Here is a 23,012-nt window from a genome sequence, read left to right as displayed (position 1 = left end):
CCCAGGGAAAGGAGGCCTTCAAAGACCCGGCTACATGCAGATCTGTAACGCCGAGGACCGAGAAGAAGTACAAATTCTCCTCCGAAGACCCAGCTTACATCAAGGGTTCCGTCACAGCAGATTCTATCATCGCTGCGACGGCCAGGAAAAGGGCTAACGTCCCAACAACGTCCGGACCCCCACCTGACAAAGAAAGCAGGAGAATGGACCTAACGGGCAGGAAGATTGAGAGGAACGCTGCGACGCACTGACGGATGGCGAATTCCAACGCCCTCCTGAATAGGCATCAATACCAGCACTGGGAGGAGATGGGACAGTTGCTCAAACACCTCCTGGAACAATACCGTGACAGAGGAGCACACCTGGTAGAAGAAGGGAAGAGCATCGCCAACTCATGCCTGAAGACAGCCTTGGACGGGGCAGAAACATCCAGCAGACTGATGGCTATAGGCATCACTGAAAGGAGGCAAGCATGGCTCAGGATCTCAGGATTCAAGGCTTAAGTCCAGAACAACATCCTGAACACACCCTTCAGCGGTGATACACTGTTCGGAACCCCAGTTGATGATAAGCTCACCCAACTGAAGAAGGACAACGAAACTGCAAGGTCCATGGGAGCCCTGCAATTCAGAGGGATGAGAAGGGGCACTCCGTCGCGGAGACCGAACGGCAGAGGTGGAAGCCAGCGAGGAGATTCTCACCAGAGTTTCCACCAGGGGCAACAGAGTGACAGCCAAGGCCACCAGGGGCAGCAGAGGCAGAACTGGAACTACCAAAGCAGGGGCCAGTCCTTTCGATCGAGAGGAAATGGACGGGGCCAGAGAAGAAGCGGCGGCGAACAGCCCCCCTCTAAGTGACTTCTCACGCGAAAAGGTGCTCTACCACCCACACCCTCAGGGGGAGGAGCACGGGAAAACAAGGAGGAGAGGGCTACACGGACAAGACACAAAGGAACATGCAACTCCGGTAGGAGGAAGATTGAAATTTGTTCTCCAGGAGTGGAGAAAAATAACAACAGACAAGTGGATACTCAATGTTATGCAGTTCGGGTACTGCATAGAGCTGGAAAAAAGACCACCAAACAGAAAACCAAGGAGAAGACAGCACTCAGGAAGAGAGCTGCAACTACTGCAAGAGGAAGCCCAAGAACTCCTCCTCAAAGCGGCCATAGAACGGGTCCCCTTCAAAGAACGGAACATGGGAGTGTACTCAAACTACTTCCTAGTACCAAAGGTGGACGAAAGCCTAAGACCCATACTGGACCTACGGTTCCTGAAAAAATACGTCAAAACTCAAAAGTTCAAAATGACGTCCCTACAAGAGGTCATTCCTCAGATAAAGGCAGGGGACTTCTTGTCTACCATAGAACTCAAGGATGCACACCTGCACGTCCCCATGAACAAGCAGCACAAGCACATGCTAAGATTCACTGTAAACAAGGATCACTACCAATTCACGACCCTAGCCTTCGGCCTAAAGTCCGCACCAAGGGTGTTAACCAAATGCCTGGCGGCAGTGGCCGCGCACCTAAGAAGAAAGGGGATACACGTGTACCCCTACCTCGACGACTGGCTGGTGAAGGCAAACTGCTACAGGACATGCAAAGAGCATGCAGAACAGGTGACAGGAACACTAGCAAACCTGGGTTTCTCCATACACTGGGGCAAGAGCTCAATGGAACCAGAGCAGGTGAAGATCTTCCTGGGAGCACAGATCGACACCATACAATGCAGAGTCTTACCGAGCGAAAAGAGAACGCTCAGCCTACTGAGGGAGAAACGTCACTACCAGAAGGGGCGATCTCTGACAGTGAGGACTGTGAGCAAGATCTTGGGGATGATGGCATCATGCATCCACCTGGTCCCCAATGTACGCCTACAAATGAGACCACTCCAAGAGTGGCTGCAACAACAATGGTCACAAGCTACAGGAAGTTGGGAGGATCTAGTGGTTGTAACGCACAGGGTGCAGGAAGAGATAAGGTGGTGGACCAAGGAGAGAATAACAGAAGGGAAACCTCTAACACCACCGGACCCAACAGTGACCATCACCACAGACGCATCCCAGAAGGGGTGGGGCGCACACATGAACAGGCTCAGAGTGAGGGTTCTGTGGAGCCCTACAGATGCAGTCAGGCACATCAACTACCTGGAACTGAAAACGGTGTTGCTAGCCCTCAAGGCTTTTCAGAAACACCTACACAACCAGAAGGTGCTAATACAAACAGACAACACCACAACGATGTTTTACATAAACAAACAGGGGGGAACTCAATCGTTCCCGCTGTCAAACTTGGCACAAGAGATCTGGAAATGGGCCATACCACTAAAAATAGACCTGCTAGCCATACACCTGCCAGGGAAGGACAATGTGGAAGCGGATTGGCTCAGCAGGCAGACTTCAGCATCCCACGAGTGGGAACTCAACAGCCAGGAAACAGAGAGTCTATTCAGGAAGTGGGGCACCCCAACAATAGACCTGTTTGCAACACACCGGAATGCAAAATGCCAACACTTTGCATCCAGGCAACCAGAGGCACGGTCCCAGGGGAATGCCCTATGGATAAGCTGGTCAAAAACATTTGCCTACGCTTTTCCCCCGATACCACTGATCCCCAGGGTGCTCAACAAATGCATGAAGAGCAACATGACGCTCATCCTGGTGGCACCACAATGGGCCAGACAGACGTGGTATTCTCAGATTATGGAGATGGCGCAGGGGCCTCCCCACAAGTTCCCAAAAAGAAGAGACCTACTCTCCATGGAAAACGGAGGAATCCTACACCCAGTGCCAGAGAGCCTCAACCTCTCAGCCTGGCTCCTGAGGACTTAGAATTTGCACACCTGAAACTACCAGAGAGCACCCTGCGGGTGCTGCGAGAGGCAAGAAGGCCCAGCACACGCAAGTGCTATGGGGAAAAGTGGAAAAGATTCACTCAATGGTGTTGCAAAAAACAACTCCAAAGGAGACTGACCAAGGAGTCCACGGTGCTAAGGTACCTCACACACCTAATCAAGGCAAAGCTAAGCTCATCCTAACTGAGAGTGCACCTAGCAGCGATTGTGGCATACACAAGAGGAGAAACTGGAAGAAGCTTCTTCACATCTCAAGTCGTGAAAAGATTCCTGGAAGGGGCTAAAAGAATAGCGCCGCCAAAGAGAATGCCGCCACCGGCCTGGAACTTAAACGTGGTACTGACGGAGCTCATGAAAGCACCCTTCGAACCCATCCACAAAGCATCACTGCAAACGTTGACAATGAAGACGGCCTTCCTGGTGGCGATCACCTCGCTACGAAGGGTGAGCGAACTGCAAGCTCTCACACTGCAGGAACCCTACATCCAGATACCCAGTGACAGGGTCGTGATGAGGACTGACCCACACTTCATGCCAAAGGTGGTGTCAAGGTTCCACATGAATCAGAGTATTCAGATCCCTAGCTTCTTCCAAAACCCCACTACAAGCGCTGAGAGGTCGCTCCACACCCTAGACGCAAGAAGGGCTGTGATGCACTACATTGAAAGAACGAAGGACCACAGGAAGACGAAACAGTTCTTTGTGTCCTTTGCCAACAGTTACATGGGCAAACCAGTTACGAAAAACACCATAGCCCGATGGATCGCGCAGACAATTCAGTTCTGCCACAAGCAAGCTGGCCAGGAGCTAACGGAAGGGGCACGAGCCCACTCCACCAGAAAGAAAGGGGCAACAATTGCCTTCCTGGCCAACACACCGATTCAGGATATATGCCTGGCGGCAACATGGGCTTCAGTACACACTTTCACGAAGCACTACTGCGTGGATGTACAGATGAACAAAGAGGCACAAGTAGGACAAAAAGTGCTTCAACATATCTTTAGCAACCAACGCTCATCTTCCACCCAACCGCCACAAAAGTAACGAAAACCGCTACAAAATCTATGCACAGCATAGTGAATCCAGAAAGATTCACGCTGCAAAACGAATAGTTTCTTACCTGTCGGTGTAGTTTTGCAGCTTGAAGATCTTTCTGGATTCACTAGCGAACCCACCCGCCTCCGCCAGAAAGATGAGGCCGGAGAAAAGGGTGAAAACAGACAGAAACGAAAGCAAGTTGAAGCTTACAAGATACGTGAAAAGAATTACGTTGAAAAACGATTAACAAACATTGCCATGGATTCACTACAAAGACAAACCAGGAAAAGAGACAGAAAAAAGAATCCGGAGATGGCACCCAAGGGTGGTAGCTTCCGCCGGAAGCACGCCGACGTCACCGAAGGGACACCAAATGGTGGGACGTCGACGCCCACCTGGGCTACGAAAAAAAAAAAAAAAAAAACAGAAAAAAGACTACGATTCCGGACCCAACCACCAGATTGCGGAATATGCACAGCATAGTGAATCCAGAAAGATCTTCAAGCTGCAAAACTACACCGACAGGTAAGAAACTATTCGTTAGGACCTACTTTCCATAGGAAATCCACAACATTCTATTTGGAATATCTTTGGCGCCGGTGGACGAATCTTCGTGAATTTCGCCAGGAAAATGGCCTGCTCGGTTCCGCTTGATTCGTCAAGTGGGGGCCGAGAAAAAAGGGGGGTCCCAAAACGTGTTTTCCCCATGCAATTTTCCATAGGGACCTTTAGCCAGGGCTACAGCCCGAACGGAATTACACCAAATTTGGCAGAGAGGTAGAGTTCGGTTTGCAGATTGTTCTTTTTGTTAAATGGTGTAAATCCATACAGTAGTTTCTGCGAAAATTACAAGTAAAATCATAGCGATATCTAGAGACAGAGTTCTACACATGGATGGAGATCCGTTCAATTACGAGCACGAGCTGCATGCTGATTTGGCTGTGAACTGTCTTTCAACACTCGAAACCAGGAAGTGTTGGCGGCCATGTTGTGCCTCAGTAGAACAGAGTCACAAGAAAACAGTAAAACAAAGTTGAGAAATAAGGGAAGGGGGCAGGCACAGAAACATTCTGACCCTTTACGCTTGCTCAGGGGTTCGTACATGGATGTTTAGGCTCTTTTTTTTATATATTTAAAAAAAAAAATCTACGCGTACGGAAATACGTACAATTACGAGCAGGAGCTGCATGCTGATTGGTTGTCAATACTCCAAAACAGGAAATGTTGGCAGCCATCTTTTTTGTCGCAAGAGCCGAGTCACAAGAAAACAGCAAAACAAAGTTGAGAAATAAGGAAAGCACCAGTTTTGATAAACCCAATCCCTTGATGGTGAAGGAGTGGGGGCAAAGCAATCTTTCAGCATCAATGAACTTGGTGCACATCCTTATAAAATATGCTGCTTTAGATCGTGTGGAGGTGCTAAAGGAAATTGAGAGACTGAACATGGAGATTGATAAGTTTGAGGAAACAGATGCGACAAAGAAATTGAAAGAAACTATGGCTGAAAGGCTAAAAAAGCATGAAGAGAAAATCAAGATCAGAAAAGTCCATAAGTTCGCAAGAGACCAGGCGGACTACAACAATGGTCATATCTTCACGTTTGCACGCAAGTATAACACCATAAAGTGGCAACAATATAGTGAAAAGGGTACCAACAAAACCACTGCACCGACCACAGGATCAGCAAAAGGAATTCATGCAACCAACGACGACACGATCAGCACAGAAACTGAATCTCTGACTAGCGATTCAAGCTTTGATGCAGACATACAAACAGCGCCAATATTACATTTGGAAGAACTAAGATTATGCAAAGGCAAAAGCGACTTTATTGAAATTACTGTCTCATTTGCGGAGAGAAGGTTTAATTTCATTTGAGGAATTTAAATGTATGAACAATGAATTACCTGTCCTTCCAGTCCTTTACCGAATTCCTAAAGTTCATAAAGGTATAATCCCTACGCCGGGAAGACCCATCATATCGGTCATCAACAGTGCCAGTGAACAGGTCAGCCAACGCATTGACTTTTTTCTTTAGGATATGGTTATAAGCTTACCTAGCTATGTCAAAGACACCAGTGACTTTCTGCAGAAAATAAACGACCTAGAATGGAATGATGATATGCTGCTAATAACTTTAGATGTAGAATCTTTATACACCAACATCAATCATAGCCAAGGTTTAGCAGCTGTTGAACACTTTCTTAGGAAAAGATCAATGAGTTTTATCAACACAATAAGGTTATAATCAGTCTAATTGAATGGTGTCTGCATAAAAATAATTTTTTGTTTGGGAATGAGCTATTCAAACAACTCAGAGGTGTGGCGATGGGATCCTGTTTCTCTCCCAGCTACGCGTGTTTACACGTTGGCTGGTGGGAGGAACAGGTCCTGAACAAAGAACATCAAGTTCGGGTTAATGAAAAGATAGTCAAATATCTTCTTTATATCGACGACATTTTCATTCTATGGCAGGGCGATGAAAATGAGCTTCTATTTTTTTTTAAGAAATTAATGATAATACCCTCAATTTAAATTTTACGTCCCACATCAATAAGAAAGAAATTTAATTTCTGGATGTGAAATTGTATATCAGCAATGCCAGGACAGAAACTACCCTTTTCAGGAAACCCACCGCTGGCAATACCACCCTACATGCCACTAGCCTACACCCGAAACATACGATTAACAGCATTCCTTACGGAGAAATTCTTAGACTTAAGAGAATATGCAGTACCACCAGTGATTTTGAAGCATGTGTTAAAGACATGAAGGCTAGATTGAAGATGCGAGGCTACTCAGATACTATTTTAAATCGGGCCATAGCGAAAGCTAACTTGCGACCCAGAGAGAGTCTATTGCTTCCAGATTTGAATTACACTGAAAACTCTGACTACAGCTTGAATAGTGGTAACCCTGTTGTCAACACAGAATGTCCTAGGTTAGTCACTGCATTTAGTAATGAGGAAAGTAAAATCAGAACCATTGTAAAGTAGAATTGGCCCATAGTTTTAACTGATGTAGTGCTTGGGTCCAAATTGCCTAGTTCTCCTCTTACTACTTTTAGAAGGGCTAAAAGCATGGGGTCTACCCTAGATAAATGTAGTCCAGAAGTGAGTCCGAACACTATGTGGTTACAGCCTGCGCGTAGTTTTCACAAATGCTCCACGTGCAGAGCATGTAAATTCGGTATCAACAAAACCCATTACCAGACTCCTTTTAGTTCCCATGACATAGCTATCTCTGGCAGTTATAATTGCAAGATAGATCCTGCTGTGTATGTCTTGTCATGCACCTGTGGCTTGAATTACATTGGGAGCACCAAGCTACAGGTGCATGTCAGGATTCTCCAGCATCTTAGGGCAATTTTACACAATTGTCAAGCTTATCCGGTAGCACGACATTTCAAAAGATTCCATGATAATAACCTAGCGTGTTTGAAATATTATGTGATAGGGGCCATTCCAAAGTCTCGTAGAGGTGGTAACAGAGAACACAGGTTAAGGCAACTTGAAACTACCATGATTTTGGAATTTGACAGTAAATGGCAGAACGGGTTGAACAACACAGAAGATATGTACAATTTTTTATGATGCTCTGTTCCCCGTTATTAGTGCTATTTTACATCTGGACGTTTGCCATTTTTACTATCGGTTTTTATTCATGTATGCTATTTAATTGTATTTTATTCTTTTAAATACACATATCATAATGCCTGAATACCCTACCCTGACATATCGCTTGAATTTCATTGGTGCTCTTTGTTTGTATTAATCTCTCTGACTGAGTATCCTTGACTTTCCCGCCAGAAACTGAATCGTACTTCATTCCCCTTTTCTACTCATATAGTTGAAAATTCACAAAGATTGAATACAGAGAGGAATAGTTAATTCCCCCTTTTCATCTATATTTTGCTCTCCACCTCTTTTTATCACTTGTTGCACTTTTGTAACTGTGATGATGATACAATGTTATTTATATGATTTTAATAATGAAATTAGGTTATTACCTGTTTTTATTGTTGTTAATGGCTATATTTAATATTTGCACGTATCAAGAGAGAGAGAGAGAGGACTAGAAAGCTAGTCCGAGTCCCCGTAGTTTATATGTGTTATCAAAAGAGACTAGTTTAAATATGACCAATATTGTTAGGACTCTGATTAGATTTGTCATGGGCACCTCGTTGGTGAGTTCATGAAGCCCTCACCCACCAACCTGGTTGGTGGCATGCTTCATCATCGGGCCCACCCAGTGACACCTAATGTGTCCCGGGTGTGCTGCGACGCCTGATTACAGCGGAGCTGGTATTTTACTGAGAGTGCAGTGTGAGGTGTAAAATGAAGTGTGAGTTAAAACGGCTTGGCGAGGGTCCCAGTACCCGAGGGTAAATTACATTTTAATAACTGGGCCCCCGTCAGCGGTTAAAATAAGGCTTGGGGATGTTTAAGGGAGGCGAGTTACTACCCCCTACATCCATCAGTTGGTCGACATGTTTCAGCCAGTGCCTTAAACTAAATCTGGCTTTCCTCAGGACCTTTTTAAAATAGACTGTAGTGCAGGTTAAAAAGGAGTGTAATCCAGGCTATGTGTTACACTCACTAAGGTGTTTCTCTAAGTGTGAGAGGGGGGGATTCCCTGCTCATATATGCCTGTACCGACAACATTGAAGACATAGACAAAATATGTAAGAAGAGGAGAGTCAAATAGGCGTCTTCGCCACATAGTCATATACATAGAATGCCGAATCTACAGTGCTCAGTGGGTAGACTACATTCGGCAAAAGTGTAATGGCACTGGTGGTACCATTATTGTGATTATCGCAAATAATTGGGGGTGGTGTCGCTAAAACACGGGTATCACACAAATGCATGAGATACAAAGTGTGATGGGGCGTAAGTAAACACTCTTACGCTTAGATTTTGCAGCCAATGCTTCCAGGAGTGAAGCGGTAAGGGGTTGACCCTTTAGGGAAATAATGTTGGCCACTGGGAGTTAGAGACCTGTAAGGTGGGAAAAGCGCTTACCCAGAGATTGTTGCTTGGAGGTTGTCATACTCACAGCTTTTCTGGTCAGAGCCTGCCTTGTACCTGTTGCACCGTCCTCATACTCCGGTAGAAAGAGCTGGAGTTTCGATGTTCGTTTTTATATGCTTGCTAATTGGATTAACTATCTGCACCTGTAGCTGGGAGTAAGAGTAGAAAGACTACCTCGGGTGTGTTCCTAGCTGTCTGCTCATGGGCAGTGGAAAGACACTAGTCTCTAGCACATGCGCGGTGCTGCTTGTGTCTATTGCGCATGAGCGGGGGTGAGACACTAGTTATTAGTGCAGGTCCGCGGTAGAGTATGTGTTGTGTTGAAGTATGCAATCTGCCACTATCAATAGTGCGGGCATGGAATATCTGAAAGAGACATGTTAGTGATAGATTCCTTACCTTAGAATAACCCCAGGCGTTAGACTGGATCCGGAAAGTTTTGCGTAGCAATACCCCTGCTCGTCGTCTGCGGTCCGCGTCCGTCGTCGGCGTCGTTGGCGCCGGAATGACGTCGTCGGAGTACTTAGACGCCGCCCATGCGCGCTGACGTCAGTTCTTCTTTTTTCCGCGCCAGCTAGCGCAGATCCAGAGAAGCTCTACCCCTAGTCGTTTTTTTGACTAAACTTTTTGATCTTTTTCGATCCTTTCTTTCTTGAGTCCTCGACTCTATCGGTGCCGGTAGGGATGCCCGGGTTCAAGCCCTGTTCGAAGTGCGACCGGCTAATGTCGGTTACGGACCCCCATCGCCGGTGCCTGCAGTGGTTAGGCCTCGACCACGACGACCGCACCTGCTCCGACTGCCGGGCCCTGACGTCGAAGGCTAGGCGGGAGCGGTCCCGCAAGCGACTCGAGCTCCGGCAGTCAGCCCCGCGCCGTTCCAGGTACCGGTCCCACGGGAGGTCGAGGGACCGGTCGCGGGGTCGGAGTCCTCGCAGCTCCGGGAGTGGACATCGGTCGTCTGGATCCAAGTCCTCAGGTAAGAGTCATGAGAGGTCGGAGCGGCATCATCGCTCCTCCGACCCACCCCAACGCTCGCACGATGCGGCCGGGGGTTCGGGCGACACCGCCCACGCGGCTCCGCGAGAGTCTCAAGCGTCGCCGCCTGCCCCACACCTTCGGGTCCCTGGGCACGGCGCGACGCCGGAGGAGGTCGAGCGGTACCTCATGGCCATGAAGTCCCTCCCTCCTCGGCCGTGCCCCACGGCGCCTCCGGGCCCAGCGGTCCCGGCTGGAGGCCCTAGCGGGTCAGGCGCTTCGGCCCCGACGCCGCCGGGTGCTTCGGTCCCGGCGCCGAGGGACCTCACCGGACCCGCTTCCGGATCCGGGTCGTCGCCGGTCGACCTCACGACCTCACCGGCGCCGGCCCCGAGTGTGTCGCCCACGGCGCCCATTGTGGACGCCGTCCCCAATCTTCCCTTCGGTCCGACTCTGGCGCCGGAACGGCGCCGTTGGGCGCCGCTTCCGACGGCCTTTGGAGATTTCTATTTCCATGAGGAGGTCCAGTCTGTTGACCCTGGGTTACAGGAGACTGATGACGGAGGTGATTGGGAGGGGTCTGAGGACCCTCTGGCACAGGATTGCCAGTCACAAGAGGACTGGACATATGAGCTTGGGGAGGCCAGTGTTATTGACACCTCGCCAGACACTGGATTTGTCTCCCCTCCCACCGTGGCTACGGAGGAGGGGGCTGCTTACAGCATAGTGTTGATGAGGGCAGCCAAGGGCTTGGCCTGGAGCTCCCCGTCGCGGCCGTGAGGACTAACCTCCTCACTGAGGTTCTTAAACCGCAGGCAAGCTCCAGCGAGCCTCTGCTGCCGTTTAATGAAGCCCTATGTGACGTTCTTGTGGGCACTTGGTCCAAGCCCGCCACAGGTCCGTCTGTGGATAGGAACGTGGCCAGACGCTACCGCCCGGCCCTGGGCGACCCTTGCTTTTTGTCCACCTACCCCACCCCCGAGAGCCTGGTTATCCAGGCCTCCACTTGCATTCCCGACGGCCCCGCCCGATCGGGAATCCAAGAGATACGAACAGTTCGGAAAGAAAGTGTTCTCGTCCCTGAGTTTGGGACTGCGGTCTGTCAACACCGCGTGTCTCTTGGGCCGCTACACCCACACCCTGTCCGGGCTAAACTCGCCCAAGCCCTTGTGGAGGGTCGAGATGCGGCACGATACTCTATCCGGTGTGGTCTGGATACCAAGGACTTACTGGGCAGGGCGATGGCAACGACGGTGGCGGTTCGACGCCACGCCTGGTTGAGGTCCGCCAATTTCTCGGCCGATGTCCAGGCCACCCTCCTGGATATGCCGTTCGATGGCCGTCGCCTTTTTGGCGACAAGGCAGACCATGCGCTGGAGCGCTTTAAGGACTCCAGGGCTACGGCCAAGTCCTCAGGTCTCTCGACCACGCGCCAGCAATCGGGTGCCTTTCGCTCCTTTCGTGGCCACGGAAGGGGCGTCCCCACACGTGCTGCCAGCCACGCACCGCAGAATACACAGCAGCGGGGTGGCGGCCGTGGAAACCGCCGTGGCGGCGGCGGTCGGGGTCAGCGGCGAGGCCAGTCCACACCTCCCTCCGCAGCACCTGCCTCCAAACCTTCCTAGTCCGAGCTTTCAGGCCCATGTGACGCCTGTGGGAGGCAGGGTTCGCCATCACCACTCCCGCTGGCGCACTGTCACATCGGACAAGTGGGTGCTGCAAATCGTCCGAAGGGGCTACTCCCTCCCCTTCGAGGCGACCCCTCCAGCCATGCCACCGCAATTCCACCGCGTGTCGGGGGATCACTTGCAACTTCTGCAAGAGGAAGTCACTGCCCTCTTGGCCAAGGGGGCCATCGAGCGCGTTCCTGGGCCAGAAGTAGGGTGTGGATGCTACTCCCACTACTTTCTGGTGCCCAAGGGGGGCCTGCGCCCGATCTTGGACCTACGGAACGTCAACGGCTTCCTCCATCAAGAGAAGTTCAAGATGCTGACTTTGGCTCAGGTCTTAGCTGCCCTGGACCCCGGAGACTGGATGGTAGCGTTGGACTTGCAGGACGCTTATTTTAACATCCCCGTCCTGCCGGCCCACCGGCGATACCTGCGGTTCACGGTAGGCCACGAGCACTTTCAGTTTACCGTGCTCCCCTTTGGCCTTACCAGCGCCCCACGGGTGTTCACGAAGGTGATGGCGGTGGTCGCAGCTCATCTGCGCAGGTTAGGGGTGTCAGTCTTCCCATACCTCGACGACTGGTTGTTGAAGGCGGGCTCGCCCCAAACAGTCGTCAGCCACCTCCAGACTACGGCCGACCTCCTGCATTTGCTGGGGTTCTCCATCAATGTGCCGAAGTCGCTCCTGTGTCCCTCTCAGAAGCTCCTCTTCATCGAAGCGGTGCTAGACTCGGCGCAGTTTCGGGTTTACCCTCCCGAACAGCGGGTTCGGGATTTTCAGGCTCTGATTCCCATCTTTCAGCCTTCATCCCGAGTCTCGGTCAGGTTGACGCTGCGGCTTCTGGGGCTGATGGCCTCCTGCATCCTTCTGGTGCGTCACGCCCGGTGGCGGATGCGGGCTCTGCAGTGGGACCTGAAGTTTCAGTGGGCCCAGCATCAGGGCAACTTGTCCGATCACGTCTTGATCTCGGAGGGCACTGCAAGACAGTTGCAGTGGTGGCTCATGGACCGCGATTGGGTCAGTGGCAGGTCCCTCTCCATACCCCACCCGGAGCACGTAGTTGTGACGGACGCGTCCCTCCAGGGCTGGGGTGGCCACATGGGAGAGGCGGAGATCAGAGGACTCTGGTCTCCGGCGGAGGCCCGGCTCCACATCAACCTGTTGGAGATGCGGGCGATTCGTCTAGCCCTGAAGGCATTCCTCCCCTCTGCCTGGGGGAGTGTAGTGCAGGTGTTCACGGACAACACCACCGCCATGTGGTACTGCAACAAACAGGACCCTATGCCAGGAGGCTCTGTGCCTCTGGCAGTGGCTGGAAAGTCAGGGTGTGACCCTGGTGGTTCAACACCTGGCAGGTTCTCTGAATGCCAGGGCGGACGAACTCAGTCGTCGGTGCATGATGGATCACGAATGGCGTCTGAACTCGGACGTGGCGCAAGGCCTCTTTCAGCAATGGGGAGAGCCTTGGTTAGATCTATTCGCCACCAAAGAGAACGCGCAATGTCATCAATTCTGCGCGTTGGAATTTCCAAGGCGGCACTCGCTCGGAGACGCTTTTTGTCGCGAGTGGAGTTGCGGTCTGTTGTACGCCTTTCCGCCTATACCACTTCTGCCCAGAGTGCTGAAGAAGATCAGGCGCGACCGGGCCCTGGTTATCCTTGTGGCTCCGGACTGGGCACGAAGATACTGGTATCCCGAGCTACTCAGCATGTCAGTAGATCCCCCGATTCGTCTGCCCCTTCGGGAGGACCTTCTGTCGCAGCAGCATGGGACGGTCCTCCACCCGAACCTGTCAAGTCTCCACCTACAAGCTTGGAGATTGAGCGGCGACAGTTGAGGCCATTTGACTTGCCTCCCGAAGTCTGTAATGTCATTCTGGCAGCCAGGCGTTCCTCCACAAAGTCGGTATACGCCTGCAGGTTGAACAGATTTGTGGCATGGTGCACAGCAAAGGCTGTGGATCCACTCTCTGCCCCTCTTTCTGAAGTTCTCCACTTCCTTCTTTCTCTTGCCCAGCAGGGCTCTGCTCTGGGCACTGTCAAGGGCTACCTTTCTGCCCTTTCTGCCTTCTTAAGGCTACCTGATCAGCCTTCTTTGTTCAAGTCCCCTATTGTAAATCGTTTTCTTAAGGGCATCACGCACATGTTCCCTCCTGTTCCCTTCGTGATGCCCCAGTGGGACTTGAACTTTGTTCTTACCTTCCTGAGGTGCGCTCCCTTTGAGCCACTTCACAACTGTCCTCTTCGTCTTCTGACTCTAAAGACTGCTTTCCTGGTTGCCATCACCTCTGCCAGGAGAGTGAGTGAGCTCCAGGCCCTTTCTTGTACTCCACCTTTCCTTTCTGTCCATCCGGACAAGGTTGTGTTGCGTACCAAGCCATCTTTCCTGCCCAAGGTTGTCTCAGCCTTCAACATTGGGCAGTCCATCACCTTGCCAACCTTCTTTCCGCCTCCGCATCCCTCTAAAGAGGAAGAGCGGCTCCACCGTCTGGACCCAAAACGTGCGCTCTCATTCTATTTGGATCGCACACGCCAGTTCCGGGTGGATGACCCAACTCTTTGTTGGCTACGTGGGTGCTAAGAAGGGGAAGGCGGTACACAAGCGGACCATCTCCCGGTGGATCATCTTGTGTATCCAGGCATGTTACTCCATGGCTAAGAAGGAGCCCCCTGTTGGATTGAGGGCTCATTCCACTCGGGCCACGGCGACTACAACTGCCCTGGGCCGGGGAGTGCCCTTACAGGACAGCCAGGCAGCTACGTGGGCCTCGCTGCACACGTTCACACCACACTACTGCCTGGACAGTCAAGTCCGGAGGGATGGCTTCTTTGGCCGGTCCGTCCTCCAGGACTTTCTGGTGTGATTATTGGTACGCAGACCCACCACCGGGGTTGGTATTGCTGGGGTATCTATTCTAAGGTAAGGAATCTATCACTAACGTGTCTCTTTCAGATGCACAAGTTACTACTTGTGTAACGATATATCTGTAAGAGACATTAGTTAGTGATAGATTCCTTACCGACCCACCCATCCTCCCCGTTCTGCGAACCGATATCTAGGGTTAAGGTCATCCCCTTTCAGGGCCCTAGTTTCTTGGCACCAGTGTTGGTTCTATCATGGCTCTGCGTATCTGGCGCGGAAAAGCTGTGTATCAGAACTGACGTCAGCGCGCATGGGCGGCGTCTAAGTACTCAGACGACGTCATTCGGGCGCCGACGACGGACATGGAGCCGCAGACGACGCCTACCGACGCGCAGGGGTATTGCTACTCAAAAATTTCCAGATCCAGTCTGACGCCTGGGGATATTCTAAGGTAAGGAATCTATCACTAACTAATGTCTCTTACAGATATGTCATTACACAAGTAGTAACTTGTGCTTCAAGGAGGTGCATTTAGCTCGGGCATAGTGTAAGGAATCATCACAGGTTGCTGTAGGAGCGGGGGGCTATGGCTGGGTATGGCAACTAGTCACATCCCGATATGGGTTGGGCACGATTAGGGGTGGTAGCCTCAGTTGAGTGGGAGTTCATAGGTCAACTGGGTTGATAGGGTACTAGTAAAGACCTCTGTATAGAGGTTTACGTCAGCATGTGACTGAGTTCCAAGGGATCGCATCGTTCAGGCCATTGATGTGTGAGGAAAGGCGATAGATCCAACGCTGTTCTTTGCTCATCAGTCTTATTTCATTATCTAATGCCTGCTCAGGGATTTGTTCGATGACTGTCCATGTGAGGTCATTGGGGGTATGGCCATGGGTGATGAAGTGGTTGGTTAATTTACTGATGTTTTTCTTACACCTAATGGTGCTTCTGTGCTCAGTGACTCTAGTGCGTATTTTGCGGGTGGTCATGCCGATATAGCGGAGACCACAGGAGCAGGTGAGAAGGTAAATCACATTACGTGAATTACAGTTGGTGTGGCTGCGTTGTGTCCACACCTTGTTAGGTTCTAGGGTTAGAGTTTTGGTGTGGGTGGTTAAGTGACACACACTGCAATCATTGCAGGGGTAGTGTCCAGTTACTTTTGGAAGGCCCCATGCATTCAAAATGGTGTTCGGTTCTTGTGTGTTATGCGTTTTGGGACGGGTGTTAACTAGTTGGTCCTTCAAGTTATTGCTTCTCTTGTAAGCAAAACGCGGTATGTCCCACTGGCCAGTATTCAAGAGCTTCCAGTTCTTCTTAAGGAGTTTGGCTACCTCATTGGAGGCTGTGTTGTATGTAGTGACGCAGGTGATGGGTTGTTCCTGCTCCTCTTTAGCTCTGGTTTCAAGGAGGGCCTCTCTATTCTGGTTCCTATAGTCTGCTATATGCAGTGATATAGCAGACTATAAAAACCAGTCCGCTGAACTATCCAAGAAACTGGAGGCCCGGGGCTACCCACCAGCCATCATCTCCAAAACCAGGAAGAGGGCCAGGAACCAGAATAGAGAGGCCCTCCTTGAAACCACAGCTTAAAATTTAATTTACCCTCGGGTACTGGGACCCTCGCCAAGCCGTTTTAACTCACACTTAATTTTACACCTCACACTGCACTCACAGTAAAATACCAGCTCCGCTGTAATCAGGCGTCGCAGCACACCCGGGACACATTAGGTGTCACTAGGTGGGCCCGATGATGAAGCATGCCACCAACCAGGTTGGTGGGTGAGGGCTTCATGAACTCACCAACGAGGTGCCCATGACAAATCTAATCAGAGTCCTAACAATATTGGTCATATTTAAGCTAGTCTCTTTTGATAACACATATATTTAATATTTATCACACAGTTAGCACTTCATATTATATGTGCACTAGTCCTTTTTGCACAGTTTTGCACAACAACCATACATGCTGCTCTTTTCAAAAGAGAAATTGTACCGTACCTAAAATGAATTTCCCACCTATTGTGCTGTCTATGTACTATAAGTGTTGATAAATTTAAATCATTCTGCTTGTTTCTATAGAGACTTTAGGATTTATCCCTTGACTCTTCTCAATTAGAATTTGTGTATTTATACAGATATATGTGGTCCATCCATGCATTTATGCAATCACAAATCAATTTTCGATGCCACTATGTTTGTACTGATTTTAAGAATGATGTTGTACGAACATTCGCAATTACTGAATGACAGTATTTTTACAACATCTATTGGTCACATGACCGGCATTGCAATGGTGTGGAGGCAGGTCCTCCTTAAATATTTAAAGACTTTAAATGGTTGTTGTTCTCCGCTTGTGAACAAGGGCTCCCGAGCCCAAAATGCGTCATTGCTGCCTACAATTGAAAATAAAATCCACTTTACCTGATCCTGTGGTCCGTCTCCTGCTTCGCCGATCTACGAGATTGGAAGTAGCTTCGGAGTTTGTCTTGTGTATGTGTATGTGTATATATATATATATATATATATATATATATATATATATCTGCAATACCTCGCAGCGCTCCACCCCTCAGGTGAAATACAAGGCATGAACCAACTTTGTTGCAGCATACAGTTTATTTCCCAAATAAACAGCTAGTCATGACGCGTTTCGACCGTCCCTATATATTTCCGCATCCAGTTCCCATCTCATTGAAAGAAAAACTAGGGCGCACTCCGGATACAAAACCAAACATCTTTAATCATAGGGGAACAGCATGACGCGTTTCAGCATGTTGCCTTCATCAGATGCACTCCCCTACCAAGTGCCACTGCCACTGTGATCTCGTTTTTAGGTCGAGCTAGAGTTGCGCATGCGTAGCATGCGGTCTAGCTCGGTACCTATTGTTTTTAGTTTCCTGGGAATCTGAGACAGAATTCGGCCACGCGCCTCTGCTGTCTCAGATTTGTCCTTGTGATCGCGCTTTTCCTGCTGGCTGTTTGCTGTGTGTGCGCGCTGTTTCGCTTTCGGGTTTGTGTTTGTCAAGACATGTAGTGCTGAGTGCAGACAGACACTTGCGTACACTCCCCCTTCCCCCCCCCCCCCCACGGTCATCAGGCTCTTTTAACACACACACACGCATACATACACACGCATACACACACACACGCGCACACACAGACACACACGCGCACACATCCCCCACTCAACAGGTTCTTGTCGCGTGTCCCTCGGCAGCCAGCGGGTCATTCTGGGCAACAGGCGGGGGCCGCGGGGCTCTACACGAGCACGGGAGCCCCGCTAGCTGAGACGCAAATCTTTCGTCGGGAACAGCAGCGCGGCTCCCGTCTGCTTCCTGTATTAGTCCGGCCCCGCCCCCGTCCCAACAAAGGTTGCCTGGCTTCCGTGCATTTCTCTTCCCCCCCTTCCCCACAGCAATTCCAAGAGCTTGTTGTTTTACCTTCCCTTCCCCGTTTAATGGGCATATATCGTGGATCTTTTAATTGCGCACATGTGATATAATACCATCGGCGCAACGATTTCTGTGCATCACAAGATAACTGTGCCAGAAGTAGAAGGCCGAATGGCAGGAACCAGGTTCGAGCCTGCCCTCGGCTTAACATCTTCTGATTATCAACAAATCACAATGTTCTTAAAAAGATATATCAGATCTGTGTAATGTAATTTGATGTACATGGGCCGAGCTTGGGCTAAATAAAAACTGCTAATAAGGACAACTATTTGTAATCAGTTCCGGACTAAATGAAAAATGCGCGCCCGCATTTTCTATCTCTACAACTGTACATTTTTTACGACAAAAATTGTCTCATATTCCCGGATTTCACGCAAACGTGGAGAAAGAATACTTCACGACGTTGTAGAATTGTGATATTTTCTATCGAATTTCACAAACGTTCACTTCAGATGAAAAAAAGATATCTTTGCTCTCGTCTGCTCATCAGACCCGGCGCCCGCAGCTCCAGCAGGCATGGATTTGAACAGAGATGTCTGGTATCACACCTCGCTCCATCGACCCGAAGAAGCGCCTGTCACGGATCCGGGCTGTCCATAACTGCCGTACGGTACAGACTCCTCTTTGTGATTTGTTTAGTCTCCTTTCTGCGCTGCATTTAACACCTCAACTGTCCTGACCTGGATTTCACAGGAGCAGATGTTTCCCCGGCTCCACCTGCCGCGAAGCCCAGGTTTCCCGCGAATGGCGCCTTCTGTCACCGAGTGCAGTTATTCCTGTCCGTGGCGGCGTGGGCGCTGTACCGTGGCCTGCTGTTACCTGGTTTCTATTTGTGTCTATTCTCCCCCCTCCCCCCCCACCCCCCCACACACACACTCACTTCCCCTGCTTGGTCGTGCACTCCTGACCGGGGGCCATTCTTTGCCATCTCTGCCCCCCCCATCAGAAAGCGGTCCACGGTTCTAGTCGAGGGACATTATGGACCCATCACTCCTGCCTCTGTGTTTGCCTAGTCCTGCCTGGATGTTTGTGTCTGCTGCTCTCTGTTTGTTTAAGACCACATAGCGCTGCTGCTCGCTGACGCTGCCTGGCGACCCCTGCAACGCCCTTTCTGTCTCAAGCGGCTTGACCAGACATCAAAAGCCCATTCCACCCTCAGTCAGCCAATCCTGGGAGCATGGAGCTGCCAGTGCTATTGCCACCAGCATGCAAGCATCGCTGGCAGCCCCGCTGCCCTTGCCATCTCTCTCAGCCGTGCGGCTGCCACCTGCACTAGCATGTACGCACCTCTGCTATTACTACCCTTGCCAAAAACGTAGCTGCCTTTACCACTGCCCTAATGCTTTCGCTCAGAAGTACCTTTGCCGGCAGTGCACGCTTCCCTTCTACTACTGTCGCTGCCAACACCGTCACTGCCAGTAACACTACCCTGGTCATCTCTCTCAGCAGCGTTACCTGTACCACTGCTATCAGAGCTAGCATGTTAGCATACAGGCCAGTATTACTGCCTTTCGGGTGCATTTTCTGTGCCGCTGACACCAGCTGTTTTCGCTGCCGAAATAGTCACTGCCAGTGGCGCTGCTCTAATGTCCACCAGCATTCTCACCACCACCGGTATGATCAGTGCCGGCTTTTGAGTAGCCATTGAATGTACAAGCAATCACTGCCTTTCCTGTTATCCTTATACAACCACTGACTGAATATGCGGCTTGAGAACAGGGTTTGTTGCACATTTTATTCCCAGGTATCTTTGCTGCATGTCTTTGATCTTTATGTTGATTTCACGCGGCAGTGCTGGGTACATTTTATGCGTAATTCCTTGGTTTAACTTTTGTCAATACTCAGCACGTTACACAATTTGGTTGTGAAAAAATTTATTTTTTACATTGTGAGGCCCATTCCATTTCAGAGCCGCGATACTTAGACATGATTAACAGTTTGGGTGTTTGTTGTATTTTAGTGGCATAGCCAATAGGTCTCGCATTTGGGACCTTATAAGTGTTTAGCCATGCAACAGTTGGTGTTGTTGCACCAAGAATATTCTGCTGCATAACTAAATGCTTATACGGTCCAGCACCACCACAGCATCACTCAGCACCACCACAGCACCACCTCAGCACCACTCAGCACCACCACAGCACCACTCAGCACCACTCAGCACCACCACAGCTTCACTCAGTTACAACAGCACCACTAAGCACCACCACACCACTCAGCACCACCACAGCATCACTCAGCGCAACCACAGAACTCAGCCACCACAGCACCACTCAGCAGCACCACAGCATCACTCAGCAGCACCACTCAGCACCACTCAGCACCACCACAGCACCACCACAGCACCACTCGGCACCACTCGGCACCACCACATCACCACTCCGCACCACCACAGCACCACTCAGCACCACCACAGCACCACTCAACATCAACACAGCATCACTCAGCGCCACCATAGTGCCACTAAGCACCACCACAGCACCACTCACACTCACACCACCAAAGCGGTCCAGCACCACAACAGCATCACTCAGCACCACCACAGCACCACCACAGCATCACTCAGCACCACTCAGCACCACCACAGCACCACCTCAGCACCACCACAGCTTCACTCAGTTACAACAGCACCACTAAGCACCACCACAGCACCACTCAGCGCCACCACAGCGTCACTCAGCGCCACCACAGAACTCAGCACCACCACAGCACCACTCAGCACCACCACAGCACCACTCAGCACCACCACAGCGTCACTCAGCACCACCACAGCATCACTCAGCACCACAACAGCACCATCACAGCATCACTCAGCACAACACCAGCATCACTCAGCACAACCACAGCACCACCACATTATCACTCAGCACCACCACATTATCACTCAGCACCACCACATTATCACTCAGCACCACCACATTATCACTCAGCACCACCACAGCATAACTCAGCACCACCACAGCACAACTCCGCACCACCTCAGCACCACCACAGCACCACCACCGCACCACCACCGCACCACCACAGCACCACCACAGCACCACCACAGCACCACTCAGCACCACCACAGCATCACTCAGCACCACCACAGCATCACTCAGCACCACCACAGCATCACTCAGCACCACCACAGCATCACTCAGCACCACCACAGCATCACTCTGGAACACTACAGCATCACTCTGGAACACCACAGCATCACTCTGGAACACCACAGCATCACTCTGCACCACCACAGCATCACTCAGCACCACCACAGCATCACTCGGGCCTCCACAGCATCACTCGGGGCCTCCACAGCATCACTCGGGGCCTCCACAGCATCACTCGGGGCCTCCACAGCATCACTCGGGGCCTCCACAGCATCACCCGGGGCCTCCACAGCATCACCCGGGGCCTCAACAGCATCACTCGGGGCCTCAACAGCATCACTCGGGGCCTCAACAGCATCACTCGGGGCCTCAACAGCATCACTCGGGGCCTCCACAGCATCACCCGGGGCCTCCACAGCATCACTCGGGGCCTCAACAGCATCACTCGGGGCCTCCACAGCATCACCCGGGGCCTCAACAGCATCACTCGGGGCCTCAACAGCATCACTCGGGGCCTCAACAGCATCACTCGGGGGCACCACAATATCACTGTGCGCTACCACAGCATCACTGAACGCCACAGCATCACTCGTCACCACCACAACATCACTCCGCGCCATCACAGCATCAATATCTGCAGCCATTCAACAACTGGTTCAAATATGTTCTCTCAATGTTTCAAGCTTTATTACAAATGTCACAAAAAGATGTTAATATTTCACTTCTGTTCTTGGATTTTCGTCACAATAAAATACACTGAACATAATCTTCACAAAAGTTATTTACAAAAGTTTAAGCTATTGCCATTATAAATTACAATCACTTTTATTTAAGTATTAATTATTTAAAAAAATTAATAGCCATTGTTATTTGTAATATCAATACATCTAAGTCACGTAAATATAAAACATGTTGCATTACACATGCTATAGGTGTCACATTTGCGAAAGTTACAACTATTGGCATTGTTAATGACAAAGCTATTAATTTAGCTATTTTCAAAACCAACATATAAATAAAATAATTGTCATTTACAAGACCAATAGCTCAAACTTTCCTAATGCGAGACCTATTGCATTGCAAATGCTTGTTAAAGTTATTCGGCTATCTAAAGTAGAAGAGTGCACACCTATGTTTCGTTGGGGGAGGAGTCGCTTCCATCGTTCAACACGTGAAACTGCAACTCCCAGAGTGCAGTAGTAGTCCTCAACGTGTTGCAAGCGGCGTTCCTGTTTACCAGTTTTATTCAAACCCCACAATTAAGGCTGGTCGACAACGAAGTCAGGTAAGAGGTCACAGTGTTTGTTCTGGGCATGCAAGCAGTTTTGATCCGTACTTACAGCCTTTGCATCGCCGTAGATACACAGTCCGGGACATCGATATATATATATATATATATATATATATATATATATATATGTATATATATATATATATACCCCAATACTCTTTATGGCTTTCAAGTTCTGTGTCATTACGATCTCCACTGCACCATAATGACGTTACTGAGTTATAATAAACCCGCACTGGATATGGAGATATATATATCTCCTCCAACACGTCCTGAATTACAGCTTTGCCACCGCAATACGTTCAGGTACAGACCACTCAGGCGCGATAATCTTCATTAATTATAGCTTTATTTCTCCGCTTGTCTCCAGAATGACGCGTTTCGGCTGCGTCACTGCAGCCTTGTTCACATGAATATATATATATATATTCACTGAAAAAAACATAGGTTTTAGGGGTGTTATAGTTAGCTAGACATTTCACTCGTATAAAACCATTGAAATTCCCACGTTATAGTTAGTTGGACTCACTATAACTTGTGCGCCCGCAATCCACTGCTGGTGATGTCACATATTACATTATTCATGACATGGTCAGTGACATCACTGATGACATTACTGATGACATCATCCAGTGAATGTGGTTTGCTTCGATATTTAAATAATTATTATATATATATATATATATATATGTATATGTATATATATATGTATATATATATATATATATATGTATAGATATATA

At 49.8% G+C, this 23,012-nt stretch overlaps 1 protein-coding gene across 1 annotated transcript in view; it reads left to right on the top strand.

Moving 5' to 3' along the window:
- ATF7IP2 (activating transcription factor 7 interacting protein 2) overlaps nt 1-23,012 on the top strand; it is a 334,949-nt gene that overhangs the window by 205,852 nt on the left and 106,085 nt on the right. The window lies entirely within an intron of this gene.

The sequence above is a fragment of the Lissotriton helveticus genome, chromosome 10, assembly GCF_964261635.1.
Source record: "Lissotriton helveticus chromosome 10, aLisHel1.1, whole genome shotgun sequence".
Lineage (NCBI taxonomy): Eukaryota > Metazoa > Chordata > Amphibia > Caudata > Salamandridae > Lissotriton > Lissotriton helveticus.
The sequence above is the reverse complement of the archived record's forward strand: the minus strand, read 5'-3'. Positions and strand labels throughout refer to the sequence as shown.